The sequence below is a fragment of the Cetorhinus maximus genome, chromosome 6 (genome assembly GCF_964194155.1).
Source record: "Cetorhinus maximus chromosome 6, sCetMax3.hap1.1, whole genome shotgun sequence".
Classification (NCBI taxonomy): domain Eukaryota; kingdom Metazoa; phylum Chordata; class Chondrichthyes; order Lamniformes; family Cetorhinidae; genus Cetorhinus; species Cetorhinus maximus.
Genome location: NC_135884.1, coordinates 53,287,825 through 53,305,889, shown reverse-complemented (window position 1 = coordinate 53,305,889; position 18,065 = coordinate 53,287,825). Strand labels below are relative to the sequence as shown.

Here is an 18,065-nt window from a genome sequence, read left to right as displayed (position 1 = left end):
ACTGCAAAGCCAGCAACTTGTTTCAGAGGTCAATTACTCTCTGCAAAATGAAGTACCTCCTAACACATAATCAGTTCATATGCTTTTGTAACTTGTACTTGAGTCCCCTGCTTCTAATTCCTAACCTATGTAGCTCAAATAGTCTATCCACAGGGAGACAGTCTAATATTAGGTTAAAGAACTTAATTTAATCTCTTTGAAGTTTTTAAATTAAATGACTGCTCTCTCAGTCTACAGTGGCAATTAAAGGCCCCTAAACTAGTCATGAATCTAGTGGATTTCCTCTGAATCTTTTTGGTGACCCTGTAGCCTACCATGGGAAGACACCAAAACTAAACATGGGAGTCCAGATGAAGCTTCGCCAAGGCCTTATGCAAAGTTAGAATAACATTTTTAAAAATATATTTGATCTCCTGGCAATACACCCTACCACCCTATTTGTTATTGCACTAACCACTTGGAATTGGCTGTAGACCTCCAATTACTTATGCACTGTAATACTCAGATCCTTCTTTTGCTCCACAGCAACAGTATACATGTACTTGCAGTTGCCCCACCGTAATGTGTAAGATTACATTAATCTACTTTAGAAATCAATCTGCCACGTGCAGGCCCATTTCACTATTGCTTCTGGATCTCACTGCAATCCTTTTCTCACTGAAGGTCCTTACATGCAAAAATATCTTTGTAACACCTGCAAACTTGTGAACAACTTTCACCTGATGTCTTTCTCTGGATTACTGGTAAAAATGAAGAACAACGACCATAACACAGATCTCTGTAATATCCCAATGGTTTATGGCACCCACACAGAACCACTCCCATTAATAAAACCCAGATATCTGAGAAGAGCTTGAACGGACATGTTCCTGAAAGCAAAGTCCCATCTTGAGACATGAAAATGATAGCACTCAAAATAATGACTCCATCCTTTTGGATTGTAGCTTCACATGAAACTAATATACTCCAGTGCTGACGAATAGAGTAATTAATTATGTGGCCTTTTCGTAACTTGGGGTGAGCAGAATTCTATCAACCCCTGGGCTGCAGGAACAGATGAAGTGGCGGGGGGAAAACTGGTAAAGCAGCAGGGAGCCACCTCAGGGGGGGGCTCCCAGACACAGTTCCACCATCAGGGAAGTTTCCCAGTGGCGGCCTGTGAGCTGATTGGCTGTTGGCTCCATAATTAAATACCCTACTTTGCCAAAGGTGGGGGGGTGGCTGACAGTGAGGCGGCCCCCTCCTGCCACTTAGAGAGGCCACTGGCTATGTGGAGGCATCCTCCTTGTGGCATTGGGTGGGGGGATGACCCTAGCAAGTTTGATAGTGGGATTTGCCCTGCTATCAGTTTAATTTGTACTTCCCTCTGCAAGGGTCACTCCATCTCTAATTAGAAGGCAGACTGTGCTAAAATTGCCAAGCCCCGCTGCTGGCAAGTACCCGCTCGGGATAAGGATTGTGTCCCAACATCGAGGTCCTGAGACCCATAGTAAAATCCAGCCCAGTGAGTTTGAAATCTACTTCATCCATAAATGTTTCATGTTTCTTGTCTGCTGCACATTATCCAAAATGGAATTCAGGTTCTATCTATGGTTGTGAGAACTAAGAACAATATTGACAAAATAAAAATGCTCTTTTTGACAAAATAAAAATGCTCTTTTATTGTTGATTGCATTTTACACTCTTATTAGGTAGCAAGTACAGACTCCTGTAACAATATCAAGAGCCATTCAAAATCAGGAGCATTTAGGTGACTCTTAGTCTTTCCATACCAGAACAATGTTGCAATTTATCAACATGGAGTAACATTCTATTTACCTCTTACCAATAACTTCTGATGTAATTGATTCCTTTCTGGAGTATAACTGCAAGGGTGTCAGTCATCCAAATGGTTCTCATTCATGTGCAAACCTTGATGATGAGTATTGGCCGGCTATCTATTAGGAGTTGCATCAGAGCCAGGCTCAATTCTCTGTGTGCTTCCAGTAGGAGTTCCTGGAAAATGATCAGGGCAGAGAACACTCTCTGATTTTCTTCTCTTTAAGTGATGGGTGCTGAGGCTAATTTTAGCTCCTCTACTGAAATCTGGGCCAATTTAGCTAATTCAGCAGCTGCTGGGGGTCAAACCTGGGACCTGTCTGGCACATGTGGTTCAGATACTCACTGAGCAAACTCCCAGAGCAATCAATATAAGTTAGATAACTTTACCAAGCATTACTGCAAATATGCATTATGACAGAATGATGATATTGGGTTGTGCACTGAATAGCTCTCCTCCCTTTGTAAAAAAAAATGTGGGGAAAATTAGCCTTGGAATTTTGAGGATATGAAATAGAAAGTACATTTCTCTTGAGGGATATTACTCCATTCTTTGTACAGACATCTTCACAAACATTTTTTCTCTCTGCACTTTGATGAATCCTGTCTCTGGATTTCTGACTTATGCTAACCTCTGCCTAAGGATGACTGCATTGGAGAAGGGATAGTATTGTTTAGCCAGAAAACATCTCTGAAAGGAAGAGTATCCAATGTGCTGTTTCTTCTCCCATTGATCTTCCAATTGTACGTGGAGGTAAATGTAATCAAAAGAGTGAAGAAATGACACATAATATTTTCCTAATAATATTTTTCCATTTTTCAATATGCCGCTCCCACAAAAAGTAAAATAGAGGTGGAAACAACCTGAGACTCTACTAAGCATGCAGGCTATTGGATATGTTAACTCCTCTTATGTTGCTACTTAGTTAAATTTAGTATTCAATTGATTCCTCTTCCTGTTAATTCATTAATTTGTTTATTAATTCATTTAATGGACTCAGTTACTGAAGCATTTCATGTTTAACTATCAGCACAATAGCTGCTGTACTGAGGACAGAGATCCCTTCAAGGCATCTTTAAAATGTTCAGTGTTTTCAAGGCACATTAATCAACTTCTTCCTCAGCTCCATTTTCACACAATCAACTCTACGTACTCCATATGGTAGTTAATTTTTTGACACATCAAGTGTTATAAAGGAAGCCTGCCTTTTATAATGTGATATCGCTATAAGTAGCACTAATCATCCCAATTTGAGACAATGATTTCAACTGAAATGAAGCTTTCAGAATTCCCCGTGAAACATAGCTCTAAAGCTTTGTGATTATGTATAGGAGTTAAAAACTTTATCTCTCCTCCCACAGGATTCAGCAGCTTTATTAGTTTATGTTAATTAGATAGCGGCACAGAAAGTAGTGGGAAATTTTTTGTGTAGTCCAGCAGAAATGGGCTATCAGGTGCAATTACAAGGTCAGGTGTATTTGAGAAAAAGTGTACTCAAAAGTTAACATGTTGGCCCAAATCTTCCGATCAGCATCAGAACTTTTTCATCCAATGCTGATCACACTGAAAGCTACCCATTTATCTGGTGGATATGTTTAAAAAGGCCAGACTTCTGATCCATGATGCAGAAGAACTCCCTCAGAGCAGGAATCCTCGCTCAGAGCAGCGAAGATTTAAATGTCCAGTGTGAATGTTAGTGAATGGGTGAATTGATGACTGGGCAGAGTGGTAGGGTAGGTAGGTTGGTGAGGTAAGTGGCTAGGAGGGTGAGGTAAGTAGGTAAGTGGATAGGGTGGCAGGTGGATAGTTGGGGAGATGGCAGATGATAGTGTGGCAGGTCTTTGAGTGGGGGGTAGACAGGGTGACAGGTGGTGAGGTAGGTATGTCCATAAGTGGGTCAGGGGTGGTGTCAGGTTGGGGGCTAGGCAAGTCTGGTCAAAGGGGTAGTCAGGTTGGGTTGGGGGTAGTCTGAAGTGTCAGGGGCAGTAGTCATTGGGGTGAAGGGTGGAATTGTGGACGTCAGTGGCAATGATTGGCGAGTCAGTTGCATAGTTACTCAGGAGTTAGACTAGGGTTTTTCTGTCTAGCATTTCCTGTGTAACAATCTAAGTAAGTACATTGGAGCTGGCCGAAGTCTCTGACAATAGCTCAGAGTCAAAGACTTTTTGGAGGGTCCTGGGGCGCTGGGGAATTGCCCACCAGAAGTTCATACTTCCTGGGCAATTCCCTCAGAGTCAATGTGTTGGGACTTCCACAGGGTACTGACATGCACAAACAAAAATACCTGGAAAAACTCAGCAGGTCTGGCAGCATCTGTGGAGAGGAGCACAGTTAACGTTTCAAGTCCGAATGACCCTTCAACAGAACTAAGTAAAAATAGAATAGAGGTGAAATATAAGCTAGTTTAAGGGGGGGTGGGACAAGTAGAGCTGGATAGAGGGCCAGTGATAGATGGAGATAATCAAAAGATGTCACAGACAAAAGGACAAAGAGGTGTTGAAGGTGGTGATATTATCTGAGGAATGTGCTAATTAAGGGTAGAAAGCAAGACAAGCAAGGTACAGATAGTCCTAGTGGGGGTGGGGTGGGGTGAAGGAATCAAAAAAGGCTAAAAGGTAGAGATAAAACAATGGATGGAAATACATTTAAAAATAATGGAAGTAGGTGGGAAAAGAAAAATCTTTATAAATTATTGGGAAAAGGGGGGGAATCGGAAAGGGGGTGGGGATGGAGGAGAGAGTTCATGATCTAAAATTGTTGAACTCAATGTTCAGTTTCAACAATTTTAGATCATAAACTCTCTCCTCCATCCCCACCCCCTTTTTTTCCAATAATTTAAGTAGATTTTTCTTTTCCCACCTACTGATTAACTGATTCCAGGGTGTTTACTTCCACAATTCTACCTGGAAGTCTACTCCATGTATTGATTACTGAGAGTGTAAATAAGAATGTACTGAAATTGGTCCTAAATCATTTGTTTATTACATACAACCTGTGTCCCTTTGTCCTTCTCTGAAATGAGAAATAACTTCCTGTATCTGCCTTTTCCATCTTGTATTCCTCCTTCCCAGGTTGATAAGCCAACATTGCTTCATTCTTTCTTCATGCTCAGTTCTCTTTAAGCTAACAAGCAGCCTTGTTCAATTCTGAACTGATTCCAGTACCTGAATGTTTCATTTTGTTTCAATAACCAGAACTGGACACAGAACTGGATTCAAAGTCTGACTTGACCATAAGCACCATAGAGTTTCAACATGGCTTTCTCAGATTTGTACTTGCCTGCCTTGTTACATGGTATTTTGCTTTATTGAACATCAAGTACAGTGAAACTCATAAATCATCTTCAACATCTTCCTTTGCCATTAGAATTGTATTCAGAAAGTACTTTGTTCCCATTTTTTCATATATATATGCATTATTTTACACTTTCTGTATTAAATTGTTTCTGTATAATGTTCTGCTTACTTACTACTTCTGTTCAATTCTTTTATAATGCCTAAAATGCTGCTTCAGATTCAATTACCCCATCTAGTTTGGTTTCATCTGCAAATTTACTCAACTTGCATTGAATTTGTGGGTCCAAATTCTAAATTAGAAACAGCAGGGATCCTACCACCATTCCTGGGGCACCTCACTGAGCATTCCCTCTCAATCCTGACATAACTCAATTAACAACTGCTCTAATCTTGGGCCAATTCCTAGTCCTTTTATACAAAGCCCCCACCACAATGGTGCTAATAGCCTTCTGTATTGAAACTTCATCAAATGTATTTTGGAAATCTTGGTCTACAACATTGTAGCACTTGGGATGTAATTTCTTCCAAAAGAAAAGTCAAGGAAGATGGTCAAGCATAATCTTTTTGTAAGACTCTGTTGGTTGCTGTTTGCTAGGTTATCGTGTGAATTATCTTCAAGATTACTCTGATAATCAATCTTCTTATTTGGCGCAGTGTTGGATCTGTGCATGTTTGCATGTATTTTATCTTCCTTTTTAGAAAATGGGTAATATATTAATTTCCAATCAATGGACTTTCCCTCGTGTGCATTTACTGTCTCATAACGATTGTAGATACCTCATTCATCTCTGTCATTTCTCATAGAGTCATGGAATCATTTATGGCCATTCAGCCCATTGAGTCTCCTGGAAAAATATTATCCACCCCTGGAGATTTATTTGCTTTGAGTCCTTTTGGATGTAAAGGGTTCCTATCTCAGCTATATTAGAGTAATTAATTTTACTTAGATTATCAAAGGTTTAGTAAGACATGTTGTTCATGCCTTCTCTTATGTTAACTTAGAGGATGTAATCATTAAGATAAAAACAAAAAGCTAAAAGCTACTGCGGATGCTGGAAATCCAAAACAAAATAAAAACAGAATTACCTGGAAAAACTCAGCAAGTCTGGCAGCATCGGCGGAGAAGAAATCAGTCAACGTTTCGAGCCCTCATGGCCCTTCAGCAGAACTGAAGCATAGTTTCAACAAGGGAGAAATATAAATTGGTTTAAGGTGGGTGGGGGGGAAGAGACACATTGAGGGTGTGGTGTGAGCAGATAATCAAAAGATGTCAGAGACAAAAGGGTCAAAGAGGTGTTGAAGGTGGTGGTCTTTGTCTGAGAAAAGTGCTAATAAGTGTAATCATTAAGTATGTTATCTATTTTATGCTCATCTCATTTTAAGATTTTCACTCCTGTTTTGTCCCCTTGATAACTCTTTTAACATTCTCTGATATGTTCATATTTCATTCCTTTTCGCAGTTGCAGGGACTGCTGAAGAAACTTGAGTAAGGAAGGCATGAAACCTACTCTATTCATTGCTGACTAATTTCTGAGTGGGGTCTGTCAACAGGCATTAAGCCCCTAATTTCATATTGAAAGGGTCTTGTGCCTGTTTTAGGCATCTGCCTGAGACACTGACAAAAACGGTGCCAAAGATTTAGCTGTGGGATCAATGTCTGTGTAGGTTGAGTCCAGGTTGCCCCGCTGCTACAATGGTGCGCTTATTCATCAATTTTACTCCCAAAAAACAGATGCACTGCATTTAATTTCTACCCCCCAAAATATAGAGCCTTCTTCAGTGAAGAAGAGTCATACAGACTCGAAATGTTAACTCTGTTTCTCCCTCCACAGATGCTGCCAGACCTGCTGAGCTTTTCCAGCATTTTATGTTCTTCAGAAAATAAAATTGTTTATTTTCTTTGCACAAAAGATTCTCCTTCCACACCTATGCAATGACATTGAAAGTATAATCTATTCCCCATCTCTGAAACTAAGATCACAAGAAATAGGAGCAGGAGTAGGCCATTTGGCTCATCGAGCCTGCTCCACCATTCAATAAGATCATGGCTGATCTGATTTTGTCAAAACTCCACTTCCCTGCCTGCACCCCCCATAACTCTTAACTCCCTTGTCAATCAAAAATTTGTCTAACTCAGCCTTGAATATATTCAATGATCCAGCCTCCACTTTCTCTGTGGAAGAGAATTCCAAAGATTAACAACCCTCAGAGTGAGGAAATTCCTCCGTCTTAAATGGGAGACCCCTTATTTTTTTAAACTGTGCCGCCTAATTCTAGAATCCTCAGTGAGAGGAATCATCCTCCTTGCATCTACCCTGTCTAGCTCCCTCAGAATCTTATATGTTTCAATAAGATCATCTCTCATTCTTCTGAACTCCAATGAGTATAAGTGCAACCTGTTCAACCTTTCCACTTAAGACAGCCCCTTCATCCCAGGAATCAGCTTAGTGAACTTTCTTTGAATTGCTTCCAATGTAAGTACATCTTTCCTTAAGTAAGGAGACCAAAACTGTTCACTGGTCTCTTCAATTCTCAGTACAGCTGTAGCAAGACTTCCCTACTTTTATGCTCCATCCCCTTTGTAATAAAGGCCAACATTCCATTTGCCTTCCTAACTACTTGCTGTACCTGCATGCTAACTTTTTGTGATTCATGTACAAGGACATCCAGATCCCTGTGCACTGCAGCATTCTACAGTCTCTTGCCATTGAAATAATATTCTATTTTTCTATTCTCCCTGTCAAAGTTGACAACCTCACATTTTCCCACAATATACTCCATCTGCCAAATTTTTGCCCACTCATTTAACCTATCTATATCCCTTTGCAGACTCTTTGTATCCCCATCACAACTTGCTTTCCAAGGAAATGTAGTTACAATTATCTGTCCCTTCATCCAAGCCATTAACATAAATTGCAAATTATTGAGGACCCAGCACTCATTACAGATCACCAACCTGAAAATGACTCAATCAATCTGACTCTGTTTCCTGTTAGTTAGCCAATTCTTTATCTATGCTAATAGATCACCCCAACATCATGACTTCTTATCTTGTGCAGTCACCTTTGATGTGGCACCTTATCAAATGCCTTTTGGAAATCCAAATGCACTACATCTATTGGTTCCCCTTTATCCACCCTACTTGTTACATCCTCAAAGAATACTAATAAATTTGTCAAATGCAATTCCCTTTCACAAAACCATTTAACTCTGCCTGATTGTGTTATGATTTTCTAAATGTCCTGCTACTATCTCCTTAATATTGGATTCTAGCATTTTTCCAGTGACAGATGTTAGTAAGCGGCGAAAGAGAAGACAGGAGGCTATACCTGAGTGTGACTGAGTCACTCTAACTAACAAATGCCCTATCACTACCACTCTTCTCCACTTCTTCCTTGCCTCCTGTATAGCTGAGCTGCACGTGGTTAGTAATTTAGGTGCATGTAGGAATTCAGGTCAAGGGGGAAGGAAGTGCTTTGAGTAAGCTTTATTGCAACTCATGAAGTTTGTTAAGTATTAGTCAGATTTATCAGTACTAGTAAGGTTTGTCAATAGTTGTAAGGTTTATTAAGTTAAAGCCACATAAAGTAAAGTTAATGTAAGTAAACCAAAGTAAAGCTAAGACAAGGTAGAGCAGCTTGGTCACGTGGAATGCATCTCCTGTAGTATGTGGGAAGCAGTGGATGCTGCTGGTGACCTAGACAACCACATGTGCAAGAAGTGTCACCAGCTGTAGAAACTTGAGCTTCGGGTTTCGGACCTTGAGCAGCGGCACGAGTCACTGAGTCGCATCCGCAAGGCTGAGATCTGAGATCATGAATAGCACGTTCAGAGAGGTGGTCACACCACAGGCTAGGAGCATGGAGGCAGAAATGGAATGGATGGCCTCCAGACAGTCCGAGGGAGCCAGGCAAGTATTGTAGGAGTCCCCTGACTCACCGGTCAGTTTTCCGCTGGTGAAGGCATTAATTCCTCGAAGGAGTGCAGTTAGAGCCAAGTTTGTGGCACCACGAACGACTCAGCTGCCTAGGATACAAGGAAGAAGTAGGGAAGAGCCATAGTGATAGGAGATTTGTTAGAGGAACAGGTGTTTCTGTGGCTGTAAACGTGACTCCAGGATGCAATGTTGCCTCCCTGATGCCAGGGTCAAGGATGTCACGGAGCGACCGCAGGGCATTCTGCGGGGGGAGGGTGAACAGCCAAAGGTCATGGTCTACGTTGATACCAATGATTTAGGTAAAAAGGGGGATGAGGTCCTGAATGTGGATTTTAGGGAATTAGGAAGGAGATTGAAAAGCAGGACTCCTAAAGCAGCAATCTCAAGTGAGCATAGTCAGGAGACTATGCCTAAATGAAACGGTGACCGAGTGAGTCGTGATTTAGGCTCACCTGGGAACTTGGTGCTGGGGGGAAAGAGGTGCTTTAAGTGAGGTTTATTGCAACTCATGAAATGTGTTTGGTATTAGTTGGATTTAACAGTAATAGTAAGGTTTATCAATGGCTGTAAGGTTTATTAAGTCAAGGCCAAGTAAAATAAATATAAGTAAACCAAAGTAAAATGAATTAAAGCAAGTGAAGTTAAGACATGGCAGGGCAGCCCGGTCAATTGGAATACATGTCCTGTAGAATGTGGGAAGTTGTGGACACTACTGGTGACTTAGACGACCACATGTGCAGGAAGAGTTGCCAACTGCAGAAACTTGAGCTCCGGGTTTCGGAACTCAAGCGGTGGCTGGAGTAATTGTGGCACATCCACAAGGCTGAGAGCTACGTGGACAGCACATTTAGAGAGGTGGACACACTGCAAGTTAGGAACATGGAGGCAGAAAGGGAATGGGTAACTGCCAGGCAGCCTAAGAGAACCAGACAGGTAGTGCAAGAGCCTCCTGAGGTCCACTCGCTAATCAGTTTTCCGTTTTGGATACTGGTGAGGGCATTGGTTCCTCGGAGGAGTGCAGTCAGATTTAAGTTTGTTGCACAATGAGTGGCTCAGCTGTAAAGGAGGGGAGGAAGAAGAAGGGAAGAGCAATTGTGACAAGGGATTCATTAGTTAGAGGAACAGGCAGGCATTTCCGTTGCCATAGACGTGACTCCGGGATGATATGTTGCCTCCCTGGTGCCAGTGTCAAGGATGTCACAGGGCATTCTTCTGGGGAAGGGTGATCAGCCAGAAGTTGTGGTCCACGTTGGTACCAATGACTTAGGTAGGAAAGGCAATGAGATCCTGAAAGCAGATTTTAGGGAGCTAGGAAGGAAATTGAAAAGCAGGACCTCTAAAACAGTAATGTCAGGATTACTCACAGCCCCTTGTGCAAATGTGTATAGAAATAGGAGAATTGAGCAATTAAACATGTGGCTGGAAAGCTGGTGTAGAAGGGAGGGTATCAGATTTCTGAGGCATTGGGACCAGGTAGGATCTGGGGAAGGCAGGATGTGTACATGCTGGACGGTCTACACCTGAACAGGACTGGGACGAATACACTTGCAGGGAGATTTGCTTCTGTTGTTGGGGATGTTTGAACTAGATTGGCGGGAGATGGGAACCTGAGGGCAAATTCAGAGTAGGGAACGGGAGATGGAGAATTAGTGAATGACTCTAAAAGACAGAAGCAGCACAAGTTCAAAAGTGTACAGCGCAGGAATTTGGCACTATTAAAAGGTATATGCATAAATGCAAGGAGTATAGCAAATAAAACCAATGAATTGAGGGCACAGAGAAACACATGGAAGCATGATATCATTGCAATAGCGGAAATTTAGCTTAAAGAGAGGCAAAAGTGGCAGCTCATCATCCTGGATATAGGCCAGAATTTTTCCCTCGGTCGGTGGGCTCACCAGGAGCAGGCAGGGATGGTCGGGAAGCCGACCACCGCCTGCAATCGGCTCCGCTCCACAATTTCACGCGGGTGGGCCAATTAAGGCCTGCCTGTGTGGATCACGAGTGGCAGTGCTCAGCGCTACCTGTGCAGGTGGGGGGAGGAGGGACAGCAGGCCTGGCGTGCAATTCGCACATGTGCGCGAAAGAGCGCTTCAATCTCCCTGAGGCACGGAGCTGCCTCAGGGAGATTGAAGCGTTTTTTGAAAAAATTATTAAAGACAATAAAAAAATTTAAAAACCATGTCCCCTCATGTGACTGTTTTTAATTAATTTTTATTTGCTTTAGGAAACCTCATCCTGCTGATGGATGAGGTTTCCTAAAAAATGTAAAGGCCATTTGGCCTTTTCACCCGCCCGCCAACCATAAGGTCAGACAGGCAGCATTAATTTGATTTCAGTTAGCTTGTTAATGGCCTTAATAGGCCTTTCAATTATTGGCTGGCGCGCAGCCGACTCCGGCGCATGCCCGCTGAACAAAATACCACACGAGTGCGCGATGACGTCGGGGCGCAAGCCCGACGTCATCACGCGTGATATTATGCTCGGGCACTTGCCCACATGCCAAACATAAAATTCTGCCCATAGAGTCTTCATTCAGGATAAAGAGGGGGGTTAAAAAAAAGCGGGAGTGTAGCATAATTGGTTAAAGGATCAATTACAACTGTGAAGAGGGATGATATACTAAATGAAGCATCAAAATGAGGCCACACAGATTGAGCTCAGAAATAAAAAAGGGGCAACCACACTGCTAGGAGTGTACTATAGACCACTAAATAGTGGAAGGGAGTTAGAAGAGCAAAAATGTAGGCAAATTTCTGAGTGCAAAAACAATAGAGCAGTAATCGTTTGAGACTTCAACTACCCGGATATCAATTGGGATATGAACATTGTGAAGGGCACAGAGGGCACAAAATTCTTGAACTGCATTCAGAAGAACTTTTTAGCCACCATGTAACAAATCCAACAAGAGGGGGCACAATTCTAGATTTAGCCTTAGGAAATGAAGCTGGACAAGTGGATTATGTAGCAGTGGGTGTCCATTTTGGAGATAATAACCATAATATAGTTAGATTTAGCATCATTATGGAAAAGGACAAACAACAGGAGCAAAAGTTCTAAATTGGGGGAAGACAAAGTTTATACAGCTGTGAGGTGACTGGTGAAAGTGGACTGGATTCAGCTCCTAGAAGGGAAAACAGTGGGCAGAATTTTAAGCTTCATGGGTGGGCATGCGCCTGACCCGAACGGACGTGAGATAGTGCGAGAAGCCGTTGGGCAAGTGTCCCGACGTCATCCTGCACGCGAGCAATCTTCAGATCGGCGGTCATGCATGGCAGTTGGAAGCACTGACAATTAAGCAGGCAATTAATCCCATTAAGGAGGCAATTGAAAGCAATTTTTGTGGCCCGGTCACTTTTACGGTTGGTGGACGGGCCAATCGACCAGGTGGCCTTCATATTTTTGCTCAGACCTCGATCCAGGGCGGGATGAAATCTCCATGGGGAAATTTTTGTTGCTTTGTTTATTCTGTGGAGGTCTGCAGCTGTCTGAGGCAGCTGTCAGCCTTCAGAGAGCTCACTGGAACTGCTCATCAGCGTCCGCAGTGACGTCGGCACTTGCCCTCTTCCCGCCCCCATGGGCAGTGCTGAGCTTTTCTCAGCACGCATTTCACGCTGGCTGGCTGTTAATTGGCCAGCTGGCATGAAATCGCGCTCGGGAGCCGATCGTGTTCAGGGGCCCATTTCCCATCTGCTCCTGGGCCCACCGATCACGTGCGCCTGACCAGCGAAAATTTCGTGCCATTGTCAAGTCAGTGGGAGGCATTCAAAAGTGAGATTCTACAAGCACAATGTGGACATGTCTCCACAAAGAAGAGCCAAATAAGGGGTTAGGTTGCTTTGGATTTAGTGTTGTGTAATGGGGCAAGGTCTAATTAATAGCCTTGCTGTAAAGGAGCCTTTGGGAAATAGTGACCATAATATGATGGAATTTTGTCTTAGGTTTGAATGCAATATGGTTCATTCTGAAACTAGGGTCTTAAACTTGAAGAAAGGAAATTCTGAAGGTATGAGGGACAAATTGGTTATGGTAGATTGGCAAAATACACTAAAAGATTTGACAGTAGACAGGCAATGGCTATTATTTAAAGAAATTCTACACAGTCTACAGCAGATATACATTCCTCTAAGGCACAAACACCCAACGGAAAAGGTAAATCAACTGTGGTTAACGTAGGAGGTTAAAAGATTGCATTACATTAAAGCAAATGATTAATAAAGATGCCAGAAAAAGAGGTAAGTCTGAGGATTGGGAGTAATTGGGAGAACCAAGAAACTGATTAAGAAAGGGAAAAGAGAATATGAATGCAAGCTAACGAGGAATATAAAGATGGACTGTAAAAGCTTCTTTACGTAAGTGAAAAGGAAAAGATTAGCTAGGACAAATGGGGGCCAATTACAGGTGGGGACAGGAGAATTTACAGTGGAGAACAGAGAAATGGTGGAGAAACTAAACAGTTACCTTGTGTCTGTATTCACAGAAGAAGATACTGAAAATCTTCCAGAAATGCTAGGCAACCAAGGGACTTGTGAAACTGAGGAACTGAAAGAAATTAGTATTAGTAAAGAGGTAAAAGCAAAAAACTGTGGATGCTGGAAATTCAAAACAAAAACAAAAATAAAAATAACTGGAAAAACTCAGCAGGTCTGACAGCATCTGCGGAGAGGAACACAGTTAACTTTTCGAGTCTGTATGACTCTTCAACAGAACTAAGGAAAAATAGAAGAGGGGTGAAATATAAGCTGGTTTAAAGGGGGGGTGGGACAAATAGAGCTGGATAGAAGGCCAGTGATAGGTGGAGATTTCCAAAAGATGTCATAGACAAAAGGACAAAGAGGTGTTGACAGTGGTGATATTAGCTAAGAAATGTGCTAATAGGTGACATTAAGGGTAGAAACCAGGACGAGCAAGGTACAGATAGCTCTAGTGGGGGTGGGTTGGGGTGAAGGAATCAAATAAGGCTAAAAGGTAGAGATAAAACAATGGATGGAAATACATTTAAAAATAATGGAAGTAGGTGGGAAAAGAAAAATCTATATAAAATATTGGAAAAAAAGGGGTGGGGATGGAGGAGAGTTCATGATCTAAAATTGTTGAACTCAATATTCAGTCCGGAAGGCTGTAAAGTGCCTAGTCGGTAGATGAGATGCTGTTCCTCCAGTTTGTGTTGAGCTTCACTAGAACATTGCAGCAGGCCAAGGACGGACATGTGAGCATGAGAGCAGGGTGGAGTGTTGAAATGGCAAGCGACAGGGAAGTCTGGGCCATGCTTGCAAACAGACCAAAGATGTTCTACAAAGCGGTCATCCAGTCTGTGTTTGGTCTCTCCAATGTAGAGGGAACCGCTTTGGGAGCAGCGAATGCAGTAGACTAAATTGAGGGAAGTGCAAGTGAAATGCGGCTTCACTTGAAAGGAGTGTTTGGGCCCTTGGACGGTGAGGAGAGGGGAAGTAAAGGGGCAGGTGTTGCACCTTCTGTGGTTGCATGGGAAGGTGCCATGGGAGGGGGTTGAGGTGTAGGGGGTGATGGAGGAGTGGACCAGGGTGTCCCAGAGGGAACGATCCCTGCGGAATGCCACCAGGGGAGTGAAGGGAAGATGTGTTTGGTGGTGGCATCATGCTGGAGTTGGCGGAAATGGCGGAGGATGATCCCTTGAATGCGGAGGCTGGTGGGGTGATAAGTGAGGACAAGGGGGACCCTATCATGGTTCTGGGAGGGAGAGGAAGGTGTGAGGGCAGATGTGCTGGAGATGGGCCGGACACGGTTGAGGGCCCTGTCAACCACCATGGGTGGAAAACCTTGGTTAAGGAAGAAAGAAGACATATCAGAGGAACTGTTTTTGAAAGTGGCATCATCAGAACAGATGCGATGGAGGCGAAGGAACTGAGAGAATGGGATGGATTCCTACAGGAAGCGGGGTGTGAGGAGCTGTAGTCGAGGTAGCTGTGGGAGTCGGTAAGCTTGTATTGAATATTGGTGGACAGTCTTTCACCAGAAATTGAGACAGAGAGGTCAAGGAAGGGAAGAGAAGTGTCAGAGATGAACCATGTGAAAATGATGGAGGGGTGGAAATTGGAAGTAAAATTAATACATTTTTCCAGGTCCAGACGAGAGCATGAAGCAGCACCGAAGCAATCATCGATGTCACGGAGAAAGAGTTGTGGGAGGGGGCTGGAGTAGGACTGGAACAATGAATGGTCCACATACCCCATAAAGAGACAGACATAACTGGGGCCCATGCGGGTACCCATAGCCACACCTTTTATTTGGAGGAAGTGAGAGAAGTTTAAGGAGAAATTGTTTAGTGAGAGAACAAGTTCAGCCAGACGGAGGAGAGTAGTGGTGGATGGGGATTGCTCGTGTCTCTGTTTGAGGAAGAAGCGGAGAGCCCTCTGACCATCCTGATGGGGGATGGAAGTGTAGAGGGATTGGATGTCCATGGTGAAGAGGAGGCGGTTGGGGCCAGGGAACTGGGAATTGTTGATATGATGTAGGGTGTCAGAGGAATCACGTATGTAGGTAGGAAGGGACTGGACAAGGGGAGAGAGAATGGAGTCAAGATAGCAAGAAATGAGTTCCGTGGGGCAGGAACAGGCTGACACGATCGGTCTGCCGGTTCAGTCCTGTTTGTGGATTTTGGGTAGGAGGTAGAAGCGGGCCGTCCGAGGTTGGGAGACTATGAGGTTGGAAGCTGTGGAAGGAAGATCTCCAGAGGAGATGAGGTCAGTAACAGTCCTGGAAACAATGGCTTGATATTCAGTGGTGGGGTCATGGTCCAGGGGGAGGTAGGAGGAAGTGTCTGCGAGTAGACGCTCAGCCTCTGCGATGTAGTAAAGAGATAGTGCTTGAAAGGTTAGCTGGATTGAAGGCTGATAAATCCCCTGGACCAGATGAATTTCATCCCAGAGTTTTGAAGGAGGTGACTAGTGAGATAGTGGATGTGTTGATGGTTATCTTTTCAAAATTCAATAGATTCTGGAAAGGTTCCAGAAAGGAGCAAATGCAACCCCACTATTTAAGAAGGGTGGAAGAAGGAGAATGGAGAACTACAGACCTGTTAGTTTGACAACAGTAGTAAAGAAGATGTTAGAATCGATTATAAAGGATGTGATAACTGGACATTTAGAAAGGGATAGTAAAATGGAAAGAGTCAACATGGATTTATAAAAGGGAAATCATGTTTGATCAACTTGTTGGAGTTTTTTGAGGATGTTACTTGTAGCATAGATAAAGGAGAACCAGTGGATTTTCAGAAGGTCCCGGGTAGGAAATTAGTAAATAAAATTAGAGTGCATGGGATTGGGGGAAACATACTAGTATGGATTGAGAATTGGTTATCAGACTGAAAGCAGAGAGTAGGAATATGGATCATCCTTAGAATGGCAAGCTGTTACTAGTGGGGTACCAGATGGATCCATGCAAGGTCCACAGCTGTTCACAATCTTTTCAAATGATTTGGATGTGGAACCAATTGTAATATTTTCAAATTTGTTGATGACACCAAACTGGGTGGGAATGTAAGTTGTGAGGAGGATGCAGGGAGGCTTCAAGAGGACTTGGCCTTCATTCCGTCAGGAGGGGCATAGACCGGGTGAGCAGAAGGCAACATTTCTCCTTGGCGCAGGGATGAGTAATGTGGTGGCATTCATCTAAGTTGAGTACCATGATGTTCACAGCTGAGGTCCTGAAGACCTTTTGGACAAAGTAATGTGGGGTGCACTGGCTGAAAGGGTGCTGGAGGTCCCAAAACCCCTCAGATGAAATAAGTCTTTGGCTGTGCAGCAGCGATCCAATAGCATGTTAGACTATGGTGATAGTGGTCACAAATGGGATAAGGTGACTTTGAAAGGTGGTGGAGAAGCGATTCCTCAAGGGGATGAGGTCCCTTCTGTATGACCCACACGTCAGAATGTCTCAGTCTGTGAATGAGCATTGTTTCAGCATTAATAATTGCAGCAACCATCAGTGGCTTGGATAGTGTGCAGACAGAGTGAATGGGACTGTGAACCTCAAATACCTGGCCACTGGACCCCAGACTTGCCGCCCCCGGCCGCCCTGGCCTCCTGACTCCTGCCCAGCTCCATGACCTGCTCTTCAAAAGGCGTGAGGCGCTGCAGGAGGGCGCACCCACCTCCAGCTCTCTGGCGCTCCCAGGCATTGTGGTGAGTTTTTGCCTGCAAAACAGAGAAGAGGATTTATTGGGGCTGCTCGCTCATGTAGTCTGCACGCGCACACCACACCCCAACCACAATGGCCCATCTGAGGCTTCCAGTGGCTCCTGTCCACACTACTGGTGATCAGTCCCCAGAAGATAGTACAACTGGTCCCAACCCCCTCCCCAACGGCCACCTTGGACACATTTGGCGTCCATCACTTTGAATATCACACAGCTCTTAGCACCCATGGCAAGGAGGTGCAACTAAGTGCGGCGCCGATGCCAGCAGATGGCACTTGCCCAAAACACCTTGAGGCACCCCTTGCACCATCTCATTACCATCAATATGACATATGTTGGCGTTCTAAGTATGTGTCCAGCGGTCTCCCCTGCAGGTTGCCCCCAGACTACTCAAATGCCACAAAGACCAACATATGCTGCGGGGAGAACCCTTCTTCTCCTCAACCACTAAGGCTGGTGTAAGCATGGTCAGTACCTATTTGCCTACCCAGCGTGTGACAGATGCCCTATGCAGTAACGACAGCAAGACAGGCTGGGGGGGCTCAAAGGCTAAGGCTGACTTCTGGGTCAAATGGCCAAGACAGACATGGTACTCACCCGTCCAGAGCGCAGCAAATCATTGAATCGTTTCCTGCACTGTGTGCCTGTGCGCTGGACATCATCATGGGTGCTTACAGCGTCACCCATCTCTTCCCATGCCTGGTTGGTGACATGGGGGGCCCTCCTCCACCCATCCTCCGGATACAGCATGAGGAGGAGGACAGCAAGGCATGCATCGGAAAATTGGGGGGCACAGTGGCCCCCAGCTGGCCTCTCCTGCAGCCTGCCCCCCTCCTC

The 18,065-nt window shown here is 44.0% G+C and overlaps 1 protein-coding gene and 1 long non-coding RNA gene across 5 annotated transcripts in view; one reads left to right on the top strand and one right to left on the bottom strand.

Moving 5' to 3' along the window:
• Positions 1–13,564, bottom strand: part of LOC144681767 (uncharacterized) — a 45,939-nt gene extending 32,375 nt beyond the window's left edge. The window contains exon 1 of the long non-coding RNA XR_013576848.1: positions 13,514–13,564. This is a non-coding gene — a long non-coding RNA (uncharacterized LOC144681767). The remainder of the gene's footprint in view (positions 1–13,513) is intronic.
• The window catches only part of LOC144681763 (contactin-4-like), a 1,677,954-nt gene that overhangs the window by 623,600 nt on the left and 1,036,289 nt on the right, over positions 1–18,065 (top strand). The gene's annotated exons all lie outside the window — the stretch shown is intronic.